The sequence below is a fragment of the Microcaecilia unicolor genome, chromosome 7, assembly GCF_901765095.1.
Source record: "Microcaecilia unicolor chromosome 7, aMicUni1.1, whole genome shotgun sequence".
NCBI lineage: Eukaryota > Metazoa > Chordata > Amphibia > Gymnophiona > Siphonopidae > Microcaecilia > Microcaecilia unicolor.
Window position 1 is genome coordinate 52,371,955 of NC_044037.1, and position 17,987 is coordinate 52,389,941.

Sequence of the window (17,987 nt, forward strand, 5' to 3'; positions counted from 1 at the left end):
GAAACTTCCAAAGCAGAGTGTATCCTCAAAGTAGAATAAGGTGAAATTAGGCCTTACCTGCTAATTTTCTTTCCTCTAGACCCTCCAGACCGGTCAAGACGCTTGGGTTATGCATGCCTACCAGCAGAGGGAGACTGAGAAAACTAACTTCAAACTGAGTACATATAACCTGTGCTAGCCCTCTATCTCCAGTATACAGTTAGCAAAGCAGAGAAACACATCCCTGTAACAGTAACTCCGAAACTAATAAAACCCCTGTACCTGGAAAACTAATAGGTAAACACCAACAGTGTGCTTAAACAGATGAAACGCTCAGGCGTCCCACTCTGCAGAACATTACGACCATACTGAATATCAAATGAACAGACATAGCAGAACACGGCTCAAAATACTTCTGATAAGCATTACCCTGGCTGAAAAACCTTTCTTCCTTAATCTGAGCCTCTCAAGAGCCAGGCCGTAAGCGAGAATGGAGCAGGGTCGGCCATCTCGATCGGCCCCTGAACCAATCTCACCCTGGAGCCCAACGGAATGGGATCCTGCACCAATAACCGAACCAGGTCTCCGTACCACGGACGTCGAGGCCAATTGGGCGCAATCAGAACCACTAGACCTGCATGGTGCCCGATCCGCTGCACCACGCGGCCCACCAGCGGCCATGGCGGAAATACATAAAGCAACTGCTGAGTCGGCCACGGGAGCACTAACGCGTCGATGCCCTCGGCCCGAGGATCTCTTCGACGACTGAAGAAGCGAGGGGCCTGAGCGTTGTCGGCCGATGCCATGAGATCCAGCACCGGCCGCCCCCATGCCAACACCAGTCGATTGAACACTGAGGGATGGAGGGACCACTCTCCGGGGTCTAACGTGTGTCTGCTTAGGAAATCCGCGCTCACGTTGTCCACCCCTGCCACGTGGCCCGCCGAGATGCTCTGCAGATGAGCTTCTGCCCAAAACATTAACTCCGCCGCCTCCACAGCTAACGCTTGGCTCTTTGTGAAAAATTCTAACCACCGAGGGGTCCTCCCCCGGCAAAGACAGGTCCCCATCCTGCCCTGCCACCGACCCCTCTTCCTCTTCCAGGGGGCTAAAATCACCCTCCGAGTCTGGAGGAGAAAAGACCTCTACATCTTCAGAGCACTCCACTCGCGGTCTTTTAGCGGTAGCCCCCCCCAACCTTGGACTAAGGGACTCCGCACCCGATGGGCCCGCCTTCCAAGCCTGAAACAAACTCCAAACAAACTCTGGAGGGAACCCCATGCTGCCCGAGGCTTCCCCCCCAGCGGGACTCGAAATCGGGAAAGGCTGCGGTCCCACGACCGTCTCAGCACCCAAAAGACCCGAATCCAAGATGGCGGCGGTTCCCGCCAAAATCGGGACCGCCGTTGAAGCGCCAAACTGAGCCGCACCACCCTCCTGCGCTCCCGCAGAAGGAATCTCCGCTGCTAACACCGGAGGCGCGGGAGATGAGGCCTTGGGCTCTCCACAAAAACGGCAGGGACCGCCAGCCGCTTCAACACCCCGACGCGCGCACAGCCGGCAACGAAGAAACTTCCCCGACATACTCGCGCCTCTTAAACAGCTGATTACTACCGGCGAAGTAAAAATCAAGAAATAACACTCACCGGCGCTGAATCACTGGCCCAGCTCTCCCAGACCGGCTGAACAACTCCGGAAACCCCGGAGTGCAGCTGCTGCAGCTCTCCACACGAGGTGTTTTTTTTTTTTTTTTTTTTTTTTTTTTTTTAACTTTATTTGAGCCCTGCTGCTATAATCTGAATGGCACTCAAGGCTGCAGGATTAACACTGCAGCCGAGGCACAAAGCTGCCCAAAACGGGAGAGCCAGTCGGGGGAGGGACCCGGCCACCCGGGTGTGACACCCCAGAGGGGACAATGGTAGGCCCCACCGGACCTACCAACCCCTTGCACACCACAGAGTTCCAGGCACAGGGATCAACTGATCTTTCACCAACTTCTCCTTAGAAACAACTGAAAATAAACTAGTCTCACAAAATGGACCTAAATCCTGCCAGACCGGACAAGCTGCACAGCTGCATGTCTACCCTCTGCTGAGACTGAGAAAATACTGGAGATAGAGGGCTAGCACAGGTTATATGTACTCAGTTTGAAGTTAGTTTTCTCAGTCTCCCTCTGCTGGTAGGCATGCATAACCCAAGCGTCTTGACCGGTCTGGAGGGTTGCTGAGGAACATGAACTTTCCTCATAGCGAATGAATGCCCCAGAACAGGAGCAATAATCACACAAAGGAGGGACGATCTCAACCTCCTGTAACAGAACAGAAATCCTGAAGACTGTTTTCCAACTTCTCCCAATGAGGGAACATGTCTGCAGGAAACAACTGAACAAATAAAACAGAGTCAGACAGGGAGGGATCATGGATTCATCTGCTGTGACTAAAGGAAAGAAAATTACCAAGGTAAGAACCTAATTTTCCCTTCCTTGTCATCAGCAGCAGATGAATCCATTAACTGATGGGATGTACAAAAGCACTCCATAGTTAGGGTGGGAATATGCCACTCCCCGAGCAAGCACTTGCGCTCCAAACTGTGCGTCCCGCTTCGCTGCAACATCCAGCCAGTAATGGCGGACAAAGGAGAGCTTAGAAGCCCAAGTAGCCACACTACAGATCTCCTGAAGAGAGAGAGTGCTCCTGTTTCAGCCCACGAAGAGGAAATCGATCTCGTGGAATGCGCTTTAAATGCGTCAAGCGGAGACTGCCCTGACAGCAGATACGCAGAAAAAATGACTTCCTTGAACCAACAGGCTATAGTGGCCTTAGACGCCGGAGACCCTCTTCGAGGACCTGACAAGACAAAAAGGTGATCAGAGGTCCTGAAGTGATTTGGCATTTGCAGATACTGCAAGAGAGCCCTGCGAACATCCAGAAGATGTAACTGCCCAAAAGATTCCGGAAACTCCACCCTAGTAAAGGAGGGCAGATAAATGGGCAGGTTTAGGTGAAACGCTGAAACCACCTTAGGCAGGAAGGAAGGCACAGTACGTACCGTTACTCCGGACTCTGAGAATTGCAGAAAAGGGTCTCGACAGGACACAGCCTGGAGCTCAGACACACGTCTCACCGAGGTTATGGCCACCAACAAGACTGTCTTTAGAGTCATATCCTTCTCTGAAGCTCGCCTCAGTGGCTCAAAGGGCGAACACTGGAGAGCCTTCAACACCAGCCCCAGGTTCCAAGCCGGACACAGCAGCCGCACTGGCGGGCGGAACCGAAGTGCCCCTCTTAGAAATCGGGCAATGTCCGGATGAGCGGCCAGTGAAAGGCCAGAGACCTTCCCTCAAAAGCATGCCAGGGAATTGTAGGCCAAGCCTTTTTGTAAACCATCCTGCAAAAACTCCAGTATCAGTGAGACTGTAGCCCTCGTGGGTGTGATCGCCCTTGAAACACACCACACCTCAAACTGGCGCCAGACCCGAGCATAAGCAATGGAAGTGGACTGCTTGCGGGCCTGCAAGAAAGTGGAGATGACTTTGATAGAATAGCCTTTGTCTCTCAATTGCACCCTCTCAAGAGCCATGCCATAAGACCAAAGCAGTAGGGGGATCCTCCATGGTCACCGGACCCTGCATCAACAGGTTTGGTACCAGAGGCAAAGGAAGAGGGGCCTCCACCAGTATCCACCGGAGGTCTGCGTACCACTCCATACTGAGCCAGGCTGCAGGGAGCCACGTTAGTCTGCGTTGATAATCCTGGGTCACTGGAGACCATTGTTGAAGCAGGGCAATCTTCAGACGTCTCAAGTGCACTCTCGCCCATGGCGCCACCTCCAAAGTGGCCGACATCGACCCCAGCAACTGGACAAAGTCCCAAGCTCGCAGGCGAGGCATCCGCAGGAGCAGACGGACCTGATTCTGAAGCTTGCACCGCCTTATTTATAAATTCTTGTATCCCACTGTTATCCAAAAACAAGTTTCGGTTCAAAGTGGCTTACAGTTTACAGTGAAATTACAGTAATATTTTACAGCTGTGACTTAAAGAGATCATTTGTAAGCCTTTGTGGTTAGATATAGAATTTTTTGAAGAGGTATGTTTCCAGTTCTTTTCTGAAGATAGTTATACTTCTTATGGCTTTTGGAATTTAGTTCCACCATTTGGAGCCCGGATAGCCGAATCCTGCTGTGTAGATATCTAGCATCAATCTGAATGATAAACCCATGCACAAGCTTACCACATCAGCCTCAATAAATGAAAAGCCTGTACTTTGTTTGCAAGCATTCCTAGTATTCCATACAGATAACAGAGAATATCCTCTAGACGGTTTCAACTGAACTACATTATCCGCTCTATAAACAGTTAATGTACAATCAAAATTATAATTGTGTACTGTTCTAAAATTACTCCATTTCAAAAATGGATGAAACTGTTTAACCATCCTCAATTTAGTAACCGTTTTCTTTGAAACCCTGGTCACCTAAGGTTCCAATGTAAGCGCAGAATCTATTATCACCAATAGAGGTTATTTACTAAACGGTGGAAAGGATTTTCAATTACTTCACAGTGGGGCTGATGCACTAAAGTGGACTCAGGCCTTGCGCAGGGTTAGTATGGTTTTAGCACACAAGCCTATGCAAAGCCTTGAGCGCACAGCATATTTAAAATCATGGTCATAAGGTTAATTTACAGATGCAGAGAGGTGTACTAAACAATGAAAGCCTGAGCAAAATGCTGGGACTTTAATGCCAAATCATAGCAGACGTAAAGGACCTGCAACTTGGCTTCAGTGATTTGAGGTGAAATGCAGCACTTCACCTCAGATTACTGAACCCCCCCCCCCCCCCCCAGACTCTCGACCCCTGACCCTACAGATAACTCCCAATCCCTTCCCCTCACCTACACCTCCAAAAAGTCTCTAGTGGTCCCCCAAACACAATTAGCAATTATAAAAGAATAAACCTTTTTCTCTCATAGGTAGAGCTAAAGGAGCTGTAAGCTTATTTTATTCATGTTGCTGCTGGTGACCCCTGTAAAAAGGGGTAGGAAGAGTGTATGTTTCATGTGAATGCACAAGGTTTCTTTTATTTTTTTTTTAACCATGAGCCATTTTGTTGCATGATTCAGTTAGCTGCCAGATGTTAGTTTCAAAAGAGTGATTTTTTTTTTTCTAAAAAGGTAAAGTTTCTGAGAGTTGTATGGCTTTGGTTACTTCTTGGATGGAGATTAATGACTACAGCCGAACGCTTTCTCCCCCACCCCCCACCCCCCGCCCATGTAAGACTTTTTCAAATTCCTCCCCCCTCTTTTTTTTGTACAATTGGAGGTTGTAAAGTGTACTAAGCTGCAGTAACCGTTAATGTGCGCTGTCAGTATAGCTTTGAAGTTAGCTGTTAATGCCAAAATTAATTTTTCACCATGTGGAGTCAGTCTACCAAATAAGGGAGTTTTTGATTTTTTTTTTTGGCAGAGTCAGGGTGGGGTCTGCCAAATAAAGCAAAAATTCCCTTATTTAGCACACTCGCTGTTTGTGGTGTGGCTCAGGATGCACTGCAAGGGTTCAGGCACCACCATTTTGAAAGATCATTCCTGCCTTCTGAGTTAAAGGTGTCTTGGGGGGGGGGGGGGGGTTGTATCTGGATTTACTACAAGCAGTTCATATATACAACTTCCTTTTCTTATACTATACACACACATACAAGTGAGGCTGAATAGCTTGCAAATGTTATTAACTAAATATAAAATAAAATGATCTTAGCTTATGAAAAGATACTGTTCTTTAAAGTAGAAGACAAGTGTTTACTACCTATATGAACACACACATTAGAAAAAAAAACACTTAAATGGATAAAGAAACAAATACTGTTTAACTACTCTGGAAACCACTTTAGGTAAAACAGCTGAATTAAATAGGCACTCAAACTCAAAATCCGTTTGGCAGATTCACAGAAAAACCACTGAATGATGTGATCTTAAAAGATAAAGCCAACAGAGTTATATACCCATCTATAGTATATTTACAAAAATATTTACAATCAAAATGTAAAAATAAAGAAATAATTTTGTAACAATAAGGACAGTAATATTACAAGTTTCATTCCCCCTTCTCCTCCCAGAAAGCGCAATACGTGGCAGGGGTTGGCACAACAGAGAGGGGTTTTTTTTGGCTGGGTGGCACTAAACTGTCACCATAGCCTTCCCTATCATCTCATTATCATTGCCCATTCCTCAGTACAATGGTTGTGGAAGGAGCACCAACAATCCATGTACAAAGACATTCACACTGGGCTGGAAACCATGTGAGTACCCAAGCTTCCTGACCTTGTGTGGCTCAAGCTTACAACAGTGAGGCAAGTAGAAAAGTAGTATGGTGAAGCAAATCAATGCAAGATGCAACAGAGAGAGACTGCATGAAGGTTGGGGGGGTGGGGAGTTATGAGAGACAGACTACATGAAAGCTGGGAAGGGAGCTGAGAGAGAGGAGAGTCTGCATGAAAGCTAGAGGGGAGAGAGTTATGAGAGAGAGACAGAGAGACTGCATGAAGGCTGGAGAGAAGGGGAGTTATGACAGAAAGAGATTTTATAAAGGCTAGGGGTTATATGAAAGAGAAAGAGGGATTGGGTGATGGTTGAGGAGAGGAGAAGGTTTCAACCGCAAGCTCCTAACTTTGGGGCTGGCTACTAGATTCAGTGAAAAGTTGTCGAGGTCTGCTCTAAATAAAAAGAGTATGGGATACTACATGTACACTTGTGAATACAGATGAAGTGCTAATAAATCAATAATGATATCTGGAAAACTATCCCTCCCATTTACTAAGCTGCACGGCAATACCGACACAGCCTATTCAAAGTGAATGGGCTATGTCAGTACTACCCTGTTTCCCTGAAAGTAAGACATCCTCCGAAAATAAGACCTTGTAGAGGTTTTCCTGAATTGCTAGATATAAGACCTCCCCCGAAAGTAAGACCTAGCAAATTTTTGTTTGAAAGCAGGGCCGCCGAGAGCCGGACAAGGCCGCCCCCCCCCCCCCCCCCCCCCCCCCCCCCCATCGCTCCCGGAACTAACCTTAAACGCCTCCTTTCACCTTCGCAGCAAGCAGCAGCAGTGCAGATCTTTCCTTCCTTCCGTGCCCCGCCCTCACGGACGTTACGTCAGGTGAGGGCGGGACTTGGAAGGAAGGAGTGGCCTGCCCTACTGCTGCTTGCTGCAAAGGTGAAAGGAAGTGTTTAAGGTTAGTTCCGGGAGCGACGGAGAGCGGGCGGGCCAACCCTGATCCAACCCTGATGTTTCCCCGAAAAATAAGACAGCCCCTGAAAGTAGGACCTAGCGCATTTTTGGGGGCAAAAATTAATATAAGACAGTGTCTTATTTTTGGGGAAACACGGTAGCACGGCTTAGTAAACGGGGGAGGGGGGTATATTAGTTATTGGTACCAATACTACAACGTAAGCTTTGATTCCCCTGCGCTCTTAAGTTTTGTTACTCTTTTTGTATAAGAGTGTGCAGTCTTTCCTGACATGACATTAACACACGATCAGGCAAAAGAATGTTCACTCTACAAAAACAATAACAAAAACAAAACTTCAGAAAACAGGGGAATCAAAGCTTACATTGTTGTATTGGTACCAATAACTAAAAAAAAATTGACAGCACAAAAAAAAAAACCCACACACACACAGAAAATTTCCAGTTTTTTTCTGCTCATTTTTGCCAACATACACACACACGTGTGTGTATAATTATATTTTATATATATTACACACATTCCTGGGGAGCAGGAGAGGATTAAGTAAGTTTGCAATAATTTCCTGAACCCTAACAAATGAGTAGCCCCTCTAAGTTCATTAGGGCTCCTTTTACTAAGGTATGCTAATGATTAGCACGTGCTAAATGCTAAGAAACCCATAGGAATAAAATGCATTTCTTAGCATTTAGCACGAGCCAATCATTAGCACAACTTAATAAAAGGAGCCCTAAGAAGTTATTCCATCTCTCTGATTCTATTTTCATTATTACCACTGCAGTAAGCATTAGGGGATGCAGACTAAACATTTTTGACTAGTTTTCCATGTTTACGAGTTCTTTTTTTAATTATTTTACTTCAGAAGTGTACACTTCAGGAAAGAGTGTCCACTATTTACAATAGTCATTTTGGGGGGATGGGGAGGGGAACGCTTATTTACATCCTGCTACATGTAAGGCTTCTTACAGTTGCAGAGCTATGTCATTGGTTATGGATACAGTATATAATCTTCTACAACTACAAACATTTTAGAAGAAACAGAGAAAATGACAGCAGATCCCATACCAGCGCTACAATTTCTGTAAATCTAGATTGTAACATCAATGGAAAATAAAGTGGCTGTAACAGTATGTTGTATTATTAGCAGACAGTGTGTTTGTTTACTTTTTTCAGGGGGGGGGGCTATTTGTATTTTTATGTTTATTTGTAATTTGTATTTAATGTATATTTTGTCTGTATTTTGTAAACCACTTAGTTTTAAGCGGTATAGACGTTTGGAAAATTTCTTGTCTTCAAAAATTTTCCATGTGTGTCTCATGCGTTCTCGAATTTAGATACTGTCCTCATCGCCAGCATATTTATTGGGCAGCTGTTCCATGCATCTACCACCTTTTCCATACAAAGATATTTTCTTTGATTACTCTTACATCTACCCCTTTTCACCTTTATCCTCTGGCCCACCTGTTCCAGAACTTTCTTTTAACTGAACATGCCTGTCTCGTGTGTTTATACCATGGAGGTCTCCAAAGATCTATCCTATATCCCCCTCCTGCTTTTCTTCCTAAGTATAGACATTATATCAATGTACGCAGTATAGTATGCCATACTTTGTATTGCTATTTGAATATTAAGAGCATATGAATAGCTATATTAGGTCAGACCAACGGTCCATCTAGCCCAGTATCCTGCTTCCAGCAGTGGCCAATCCAAGTCACAAGTACCTGGCAGAAACCCAATTAGTAACAACATTCAATGCTACCAATCCCAGGGCAAGAAGTGGCTTCCCCCATGTCCATCTCACTAACATCTCACTAACAAACTATGGACTTTTCCTCCAGGAATTTGTCCGAACCTTTTTTAAACCCAGATATGCTAACCGCCATTACCGCATCCTCCAGCAACGAGTTCCAGAGCTTAACTGTTCTTTGAGTGAAAAAATATTTCCTTCTATTTGTTTTAAAATTACTTCCATGCGAGTGTCCCCTCATCTTTGTACTTTTTGAAAGAGTGAAAAAAGAAAACAAAAAAAATTTTGATTCACCTCCACCTGCTCCACACCACTCAGGAATCTGTAGGCCTCAATCATATCCCCCTCTCTTTTCCAAGCTCCTGTAATTGTCTAGTGCTTATGTTTGATTTATTCTTGCTGTACACCACTTTGAGGGAATTCCTTCAAAAAGGCGGTAAAGAAATCCTAATAAATAAACAAACATCTTCTGTCCCAAAAAACGTTTAATATATAATGAACACGAGTAGTGTAAGTACTGCACTCTATCAGCATAAGCTGACGTAGTTCTCAAAATGACTAATTATCATAATTCTCACCTCCAACAGGATGTGCTTGGGACCGTGCCTGCCGGAAGTGGTCTGCTAGGCAGGCATGCACTGACCTCAGTGACATCAGTGACAGACAATTTGGCAAAGCAAAACAATCTGAGTGCTGGCCATTAGGACACAGGGTTGATAGGACAGTTTTAAAAGACTGAAGGAACCGAAAGTGTTAAATGGGGGGAGGGGGGGAGTTCTGAAAGACTGAAAGACATGAACATTTGGGAAAGGAAAACAATCTGAATGCTGGCCATTAGGACACAGGGTAGATAGGAGAGTTTTAAAAGACTGAAGGAAATGAAAGTGTTAAACTGGAGAAGGGGGGGGGGGGAGTTGTGAATGACTGAAAGACATGCAAATTTGGGACAGGAAAACAATCTCAATGCTGGCCATTAGCACACAGGGTACATAGGAGAGTTTTAAAAGACTGAAGGAACCAAAAGTGTTCAGGAGGGAGGGCAAGTTCTGAATGAATGAAAGAAATGAAAATTTACGAGAGGAACACAATCTGAATGCCAGGCATTTGTACACAGGGTAGATAGGACACTTTTTTTAAAAAAATGAAGGACGTGAAAGTATTACATCTTGGGGGAGGGGTGAGGAGGAAAGCGGTGGGGTATCCGGATACTGGGCGTTAGGGCCACGGGGGTACATAGACTTTTGAAAGCCTTAAGGAACCCAAAGTGTGGGAAGGAGGAGGAAAAAGAGGGGAGGGAACGGGGTGAGGGGCATTAGGAACAGGGGAGGGGGCCCTGTCACACACTCTCATTCTCACACACACACTATCACACAGACAGTCTCACTCTGTGACACAACCGCACATTCACTCTGGCTCGCTCACTCAAACATACACACTCCCAGGAAAACCTTGCTAGCGCCCGTTTCATTCGATCCAGAAACGGGCCTTTTTTACTAGTGTTTAATACTGCATTGAGAATTAAACTGTGTAAATGTGCCTCAATAGAATATTAACAGCTAGAGTTATTAAAATGCGTCATTAGCAACCTGGTCTTTTATATAAAATGGGACCTGCAGTAAAACCTTATGTTAATAGCAGTAACATGTTTGATATGTTAGCGCATGTTACTAACTCTAGTTTTAAGTTAGTCACTTATGAAAAGGACCATTTGTAGTTTATCACATACAGGTATGCCAGGCAACACTACAAGACTTTTATTACATACGGCCCTTGCCAAGTTGCTAGCTATCAGCAGTTTCAGTCACTCTGCAGAGAAAAAGGAAAACTTGTCACAACAGTACTGAATCCATATCGGAGAGGTGCACTTGTTTATTTATTTTATTCCATTTGATATACTGCCGGTTGCCAGGTGGCATCTAGGCAGTTCACAATAAAAGTTAAGAAGAGCACTAAATTAAAGGGTAAATAAAAACATGGACAAAGAGCAGAAGAAAAGTCATGGAGAGAAAGCTTAACTACAAAACTAGGATTTTAGAAGGCGGGATAGGAGGGCTCAAGTTTAAGGTTGAGAGGCAGCGCATTCCAGAGTTGTGGGTCAATGTAAGCAAAGGAAGTAACTCAAGTAGTGTCCAAGTGTATCACAGAGGGTGGGGGAAGGTGAAGAAGGTGCTGCTGAGAAGAGTGAAGCGAGCGGAGGGAATATGGTAGGAGTATCTTGAGATATACTCTAGGGCTGAAGGAAGAAAACCTTTATATACCAGAAGTAGCAGCTTGTAAGTAATCCGGAAAGAAACGGGAACCCGATGTTCTAACTTGCGCGGGGAGGGGGGGGTGAACGTGATCAAATTTCCAAGTGATATGTAAAAGTTTCACTACAGTAGATTGTATAAGTTGAAAATGTTTTAATGAGGATAGAAGTAAACCAGCAAGGAAGGAGTTACAGTAATCTAGATGGCTAATAACGAGTGAAAGTAAAAGAATACAGATACATGAGGTGGGGAAGTAAGTCCTAACCAACTGGATATGTTATAAAGCAAAGAAGGATAATTGAATGATTTTATTAATATGGTGTTTGAAAGAAAGAGTTGGGTCAAAAATTACCTCCAATACACGAACCTTATCAGTAAATATCCATGTGTGACCTCAAAGAATAGGGGGTGCGGGACAGCACAGTAGGGGTTAGGAAAGTGTAGTACTTCAGTTTTTGAATTGTTCAGTGATAGCTTTTACTTGTCAAGTCAGGTAGCTACTCCTCAAGGCAAGAGTTCAAGGAGGAGGAATCTTTGGAATCTGAAGCATAGGAATGTAGAATTTGGATGTCATCCGCATAACAATACGGACTGCAGCCAGAAGATTGAATAAGTAGGATAAGAGGCAAAAGAAAAAAAAGACTGAATAAGACTGGGGCAAGGACAGAACCTTGAGGCACAACTGAGGTGCAGGGGTATACATCAGAAGACAGGTGACAAGAAACAAGTTGGAAAGAACACTGGTGTAGATAGGAAGTAAACCAGGCTAAAACCGTACTTGAAATACTCAGGGAAGCAAAATGACCCAGAACATCATGGTCTATTATGTCGAAAGTCGACAACAGATCCAAAGATACAAGAACCACAGAGGACTTTTGATCCAATGAAATACTAACTTTTTAAAGAAGGCAGCAAATAGAGTTTCTGTACGGTGTGATGTGCGGAAGCCAATTTGTCTTGGATGGAGCACTAATCCTTGGAACAAAATGGACAAGTTTAAAAATAAAGTAAGGAGCCCTTTTACTGAGTTGTGGTTAAAAAAATGGCCTTAGCGTGCCCTTATGCGAGTCTTTCCTGCAAGCTAAAGGCATTTTTACCACAGCTGGAAAATGGCCAATTTTCTATATTTTGTATTAATTGTCATGCGCTAATCTTGCTGATAGCACACGACCATTAAAAAAAATAATAGAACATGAGCAGTATTGCAGCACCAGGGACAGCTAGCGCAGTTGGATAAAAAAAAAAAGAGGCCCTTATTTTGTAGGCAGTAAGGGCTCACACACTAATCCCTGTGCTAATCAGCATATGGAAATGTAGATGCATTGATTAGCGCAGAAATGCCCACTCTGTCCCTCAGACATGCCCCCTGTCTGCTAAAAAATATTTTTTAGGGCTTGGTTTGCACAAGCAGATCCAAAAATTACTGCAGGATGCCTAAGCGTGTCCTACGGTAAGCCATTTTAAGTTGAGGTAAGCACACGCTAGCACTTACTGCAGCTTAGTAATCAGACCCCAAAGAAAGTAAGATTGCTTCAAGTTTCCAAGAAGTACCTCCACTTTGGCATTAATGCTTTTCAAACTACATAATACAAACATATGGAGAAGCACACAAAATTGAGATATTACCAACTCAATTCTTCACAATATAATACCTCCAATTCTCCTAAAGTCTTTCTTCTCTCTTTTTGTCAAACGTCTCTTCAAGTGACTCCTGACGGGGATCCGTTTCGCTCCACCAGCTTTTTCAAGGGAGGAATCAAGACGTTTCTGAAAAAGACAAAAACTAAGTCAAAGGTCTTTCAACATAAACTTGTTGGTCCCGCTGTAGGAATAAGAAACGAGACTGATAAGTAAGAGTGGTGAGGTCAAGCTGACGAATTTGGTTTACGTTGAAAGACCTTTGACTTAGTTTTTGTTTTTTTCAGGAACGTCTTGATTCCTCCTTTGAAAAAGCTGGTGGAGCGAAATGGGTCCCTGTCAGGAGTCACTTGAAGAAACGTTTGACAAGTACAAGTTAAAGCTAAGTCACATAATTTTTGTTATGCATATAATGTTACCATAATCTGAGTACAACAGGAGGTTTTTTAGGTCTATGATGAGCTCATCCTACAGTGTGCCTTATGACTTACCAATGTGTCTCAGCATCTAGGTTTTTTGAGACCTTTTCCTCCTTAAACAAAAAAAAACTAGATTATCGAGTAAGGTATTCTTTCAACACGTGTGGAAGGTAACTTGCAGTTCCATATTTTTATACGCTAATGTTGCCATTAGCGGGTATCCATTTTCTAAAATTACCATGTGAGCACTTACCACCCTTTCTGTAGGCAGTATGGGCTCACATGTTATTTCTGTGCTAACCAATTAGTGCCTGCTAATGTAAATGTATTGTTTAGCACAGGAACTCCCTCTCGTGCCCCCTGACACATCCCCTAAAATATATATATATATATACATATACACACAAACACACATTTATTTGTTTTAGTGTGCACACATTTGGAAGTGGCAGTTACTGAAGAACACCTGAGCATGTCCTGCAGTGTGCCATTTTAAGCTGCATTAGGCACACATTAATGCCTAACGCAGTTAGAGGGTCTCTTAGATATGTAATAATGGGAGAGCGTTCAGAAAAAGATTTTTTTTTTCAGTTTAATTTGAAGAGATACCATATGTATTTAAAGTGTTGCAGTACAGAAGATGGTTTATTTGGATTTAACTCTCACCTTTTTATTGATAGCTCAAAGGCAAGTGCATTTTAGATATGTTAGCTATTTTCTCTATCCTCAAAGGACTTACAAACTAATGGGGTCTTTTATCTTCATATTATACCTGGTCTTCTATTCTGCCACTACCTTCACAGTTCAGGGCGGATTCCATTAACAAAAGACTAGACCAATATCAGGCTTATTTTCAAAAGGGATCGCCGGCGATCTTCCGACACAAATCGGGAGATCACCGGCTATCTCTTAATTCCGGCCAAATCGGTATTATCGAAAGCCGATTTTGGCCAGCCCCAATTGCTTTTTCGTTGCGGCGCCAGCCAACCTTCAAGGGGGTGTGTTGGGAGGGTAGCGAAGGCGGGAAGGGGGGCGGGGCGTGGTTACAAGATGGCCGGCTTCCCCTTATAATGGGAAAAAAAGGCCAGCTCGAACGAGCATTTCGCCGGCCAGACTTGGTCCATTTATTTTTAGGACCAAGTCCCAAAAAAGTGCCCGAACCCACCAGATGACCACCGGAGGGAAGCGGGGATGACCTCCCCTTACTCCCCCAGTGGTCACCAACCCCCTCCCACACACACAAAAAAAAAAAAAAAAAACATTTTTTGCCAGCCTGTATGCCAGCCTCAAATGTCATACCCAGCTCCCTGACAGCAGTAGGCAGGTCCCTGGAGCAGTTTGTAGTGGGTGCAGTGCACTGTAGACAGGTGGACCCAGGCCCACCCCCCCCCCTACCTGTTACACTTGTGGTGGTAAATGTGAGCCCTCCAAAAAACCTCAAAACCCACTGTACCCACATGTAGGTGCCCCCCTTCACCCCTTAGGGCTATGGTAATGGTATAGAGTTGTGTGGAGTGGGTTTTGGGGGGAATTGGGGGAGTCTCAGCAACCAAGGGAAGGGTGCTATGCACTACCTGGAAGCTAATTGTGTTATTTTTTAAATTTTTTAGAAGTGCCTCCCAGGGTGCCTGGTTGGTGTCCTGGCATGTCAGGGGGGTCAGTGCACTACAAATGCTGGCTCCTCCCATGCCCAAATGCCTTGCATTTGGCTGGGTTTGAGATGGCCGGGTCTGGTTTCCATTATGGCTGAAAATCGAAGCCAGCCATCTCATCCTGCTCTAAAACCCGGCGAGTGATTTGGCCGGCGCCAAGCGTATTTCGAAAATACGCTTGGCCCCGCCTCTTCACGGAGCCGGCCTCGAAGATGGCCGGTGCTGTTCGATTATGACCCTCATATATCCAGGAAATACAACAGAAGACAATCAATAAAGCCAAGCATAGTCAAACTATGATCAATGTATGTTATCTGCTGCAGGGCCCATAGGAATAAAATGGAGCCCCTAACAGTTAGGATTACTAGCAAACACTAATAAGTGAACCTCACTGTATAAAAAATATAACACACACTAAAACATTGCAGATTAATAGTAGTTTGCTACTAAGGTTAAGTTTGTACCAGAAGCAGATCTTTTGCTCACACTGCTACTTTAACAACAAAGTTGAAATAGTGGTCTCTCCTTTTCTTCTCTGACTAAACATCTACGTTTGTGACAAAAAGTAAAAAAAAAATGCCAAGTACTAGGCCCCTTATACAATACAACAGATGTAAACATAGAGCCTCATATTCTGTGGCAGGAAGCTAACAATATATGTCCAACATGACTTGTAAAGAAATCAATTTATGACAAGGCAAGAAAAAAAAAATAAATTTGTAACTTTGATTTCAAGCAAGAAACCTCAAACTATGGCCCATGATGCCCATTTTTCCAGCCAATGGCCAAGGCCAACCAAATAAAAGGTTTTACTTTATTTTCTGATGTGCAACAACAGCAACGACACGAAGCCTGTTGGAGATGCAAGGCTCTATCAACCAAATATGACAATGGTATTACAGCACAACAAACTTGGAGGCCAAAGTAATACAGTGCAGACGGATTAGCACAGAGCTCTATGCATAAAATAGTTCACTAGAGTGATTAGACAACTTGAGTGCAAAGACTCAAAACGACATTTGCGCAGTGCTCATTTAAATCCAGGGGCATAAAAATCCAAAATGATTATGCTACCAAAAGCAGGATTAAGGGGGGGGGGGGGGGGGGCGGGTACCAGGACAATGAAACGATGGGCAGTGTGCTCAACTACAGAACTTCAATGTGCATAAAACCTCCTCCAGGTCCCAATACAATCTCGGTGTAAAACACTGATTCTTACAGAGATACTAAGACACACGCCGAGCACCATCCTTCATACGCGTTGGGGGACTAGGGGTCTGCTATCTCTTCCGTTCTCCCCGGTCTAGCATGATTCCCCTTCTCCTTCCTGACCGCGATCCGGCACCTCCCCCTCAACCACCCTCCTACCATCAAACTCATACCTGAGGCCGCCCACCACCAGTCCCACAACTTTTCTTCTCCGGTACCCGTCCGCAGTAACAACTTCTCTACCAACCTCTGCTAAGTCCCGCCTTGCCGGAAACAGGAAGCTGCATCAGATGATCAGAGTAAGGCAAGATGGTGGAGAATTGATAAAATTGCGTCAGAGGAGGCAGAACTTGCTCTTTGCCCGAGCTAAAGGCTCACTCACACCAAGAAGGGTGAGGAAAAACAGAAGCCGGCATTACGTCACAACGTTGAAGCCAGATATGTCTATCTGTTTCCCCTTCTCCGCGCAGCCGTATCTAGTAGTAGTACTACTACTACTACTTTACTACTATTTAACATTTCTAGAGCGCTACAAAGTGTACGCAGCGCTGTACAAACACAGAAGAAAGACAGTCCCTGCTCAAAGAGCTTACAATCTAATAGACAAAAAGTAAAGCATTTAAATTTAAAATATTTAAGCAGTCAAGTACAAGAGAACAGTCACAGAAGGACTGAAGATGTTGAAGGGTGGTCAGTGTGATTAGGTGTAACTCTGGTTGGAGTAGTGGGAGAAGGTGATAGAAGCAAGAAAACCTATGAGCTGCTGCATCCTCGTTGTCGTTCTTTATTGTTGGTAGCACTTTTATTTAATCTCACATATATCTTCAAACATCTCTTTCTTCTCCCCCCCCCCCCCCATGCAGTATCTCTCCCTCCCCGCTATCCACCATCAAGTCCAACGTCTCTCCCTCCCCTCCACCGCTATGTCCAACATTTCTCCATCTCTTGCTCCTCTCACCTCTCCATGCAGCTACTGTCCCTCCCCTCCATCCCCATATGCAAGATTTCTTCTTTTCTCGCCCCTCTCCACCCCTTTGCTGTATCTCTCCCTTCCTCCTTTCCATCCCATGTCCAACAATTCTCCCTCTCTTGCCCCTTCCCCCTTACAGCATTTTCCCTCCCCCCATCCCCATATGCAAGACTTTTCCCTTCTCACCCCTCTCCTGGATCTCTCCCTTCCTCCCCCTCCACCCCATGTCCAACAATTCTGCCCTCTCCCCCCAGGCGGCATCTCTCCACCCACAGCTCTCCCTCTCGCTTCAATGGGTTCCTGACAGTAGCAGCGATTCCCACATGCTGCCTGCCGCTAACCCAGAAGCCTCCCCTTTGCTGCGTCCCACCCAGACACAAACAGGAAGCTGCAACAGAGGGGGGACAGGACGTGGCAGAGGGGAGGCTTGTAGGTGAGCAGCAGGCAGCTTGTGGGAATCACTGCCACTGCCAGGGATCCGTTGAATTGCGAGTGACACTTATTAAGGGAGGGAGATGCAGCCTGCTCCCCCCATGCTGGTACTGTCAAGGGTGCACTACTGCTGGGTGGGCCTGAGCCTAAACTGGGTGGGCCTTGGCTATGTCCCTGCAATGAGCAACATGCACATAAATGTTAGCGCTTAATTTATAGAATTGTCCTGCATATGTGTCTTTGAGCACATTTGTGAGAAAGTGGACTGTGAATCAAAATAACAACGTTCTTGTTGCATAGATTAATTTTATATCTAAAACTCAAATGGAGCAATATGAAGGATAATGTATAGTTCTATCAAATCCCACAATCTAGTCCTTCCTACTTTTAATAGCTTGTTTGAGTGTTGATGTGTTAATTGAAATTGGAGGAAAAGCCTTATGTGGCGTGAAGTA

General features: G+C 44.7%; 1 protein-coding gene across 2 annotated transcripts in view; it reads right to left on the reverse strand.

Annotated features, from left to right (window-relative positions):
* The window catches only part of LOC115473827 (fibronectin type-III domain-containing protein 3A-like), a 175,980-nt gene extending 159,593 nt beyond the window's left edge, over positions 1–16,387 (reverse strand). The window contains exon 1 of one of the 2 annotated variants that reach the window (XM_030208946.1): positions 16,304–16,387. The gene's annotated coding sequence lies outside the window, so the exon portion shown is untranslated. Of the gene's footprint in view, positions 1–16,140; positions 16,170–16,303 lie in introns of those variants that run through there. The other variant, XM_030208948.1, reaches the window with a different exon arrangement.
* Positions 16,388–17,987: the final 1,600 nt, after the last annotated feature.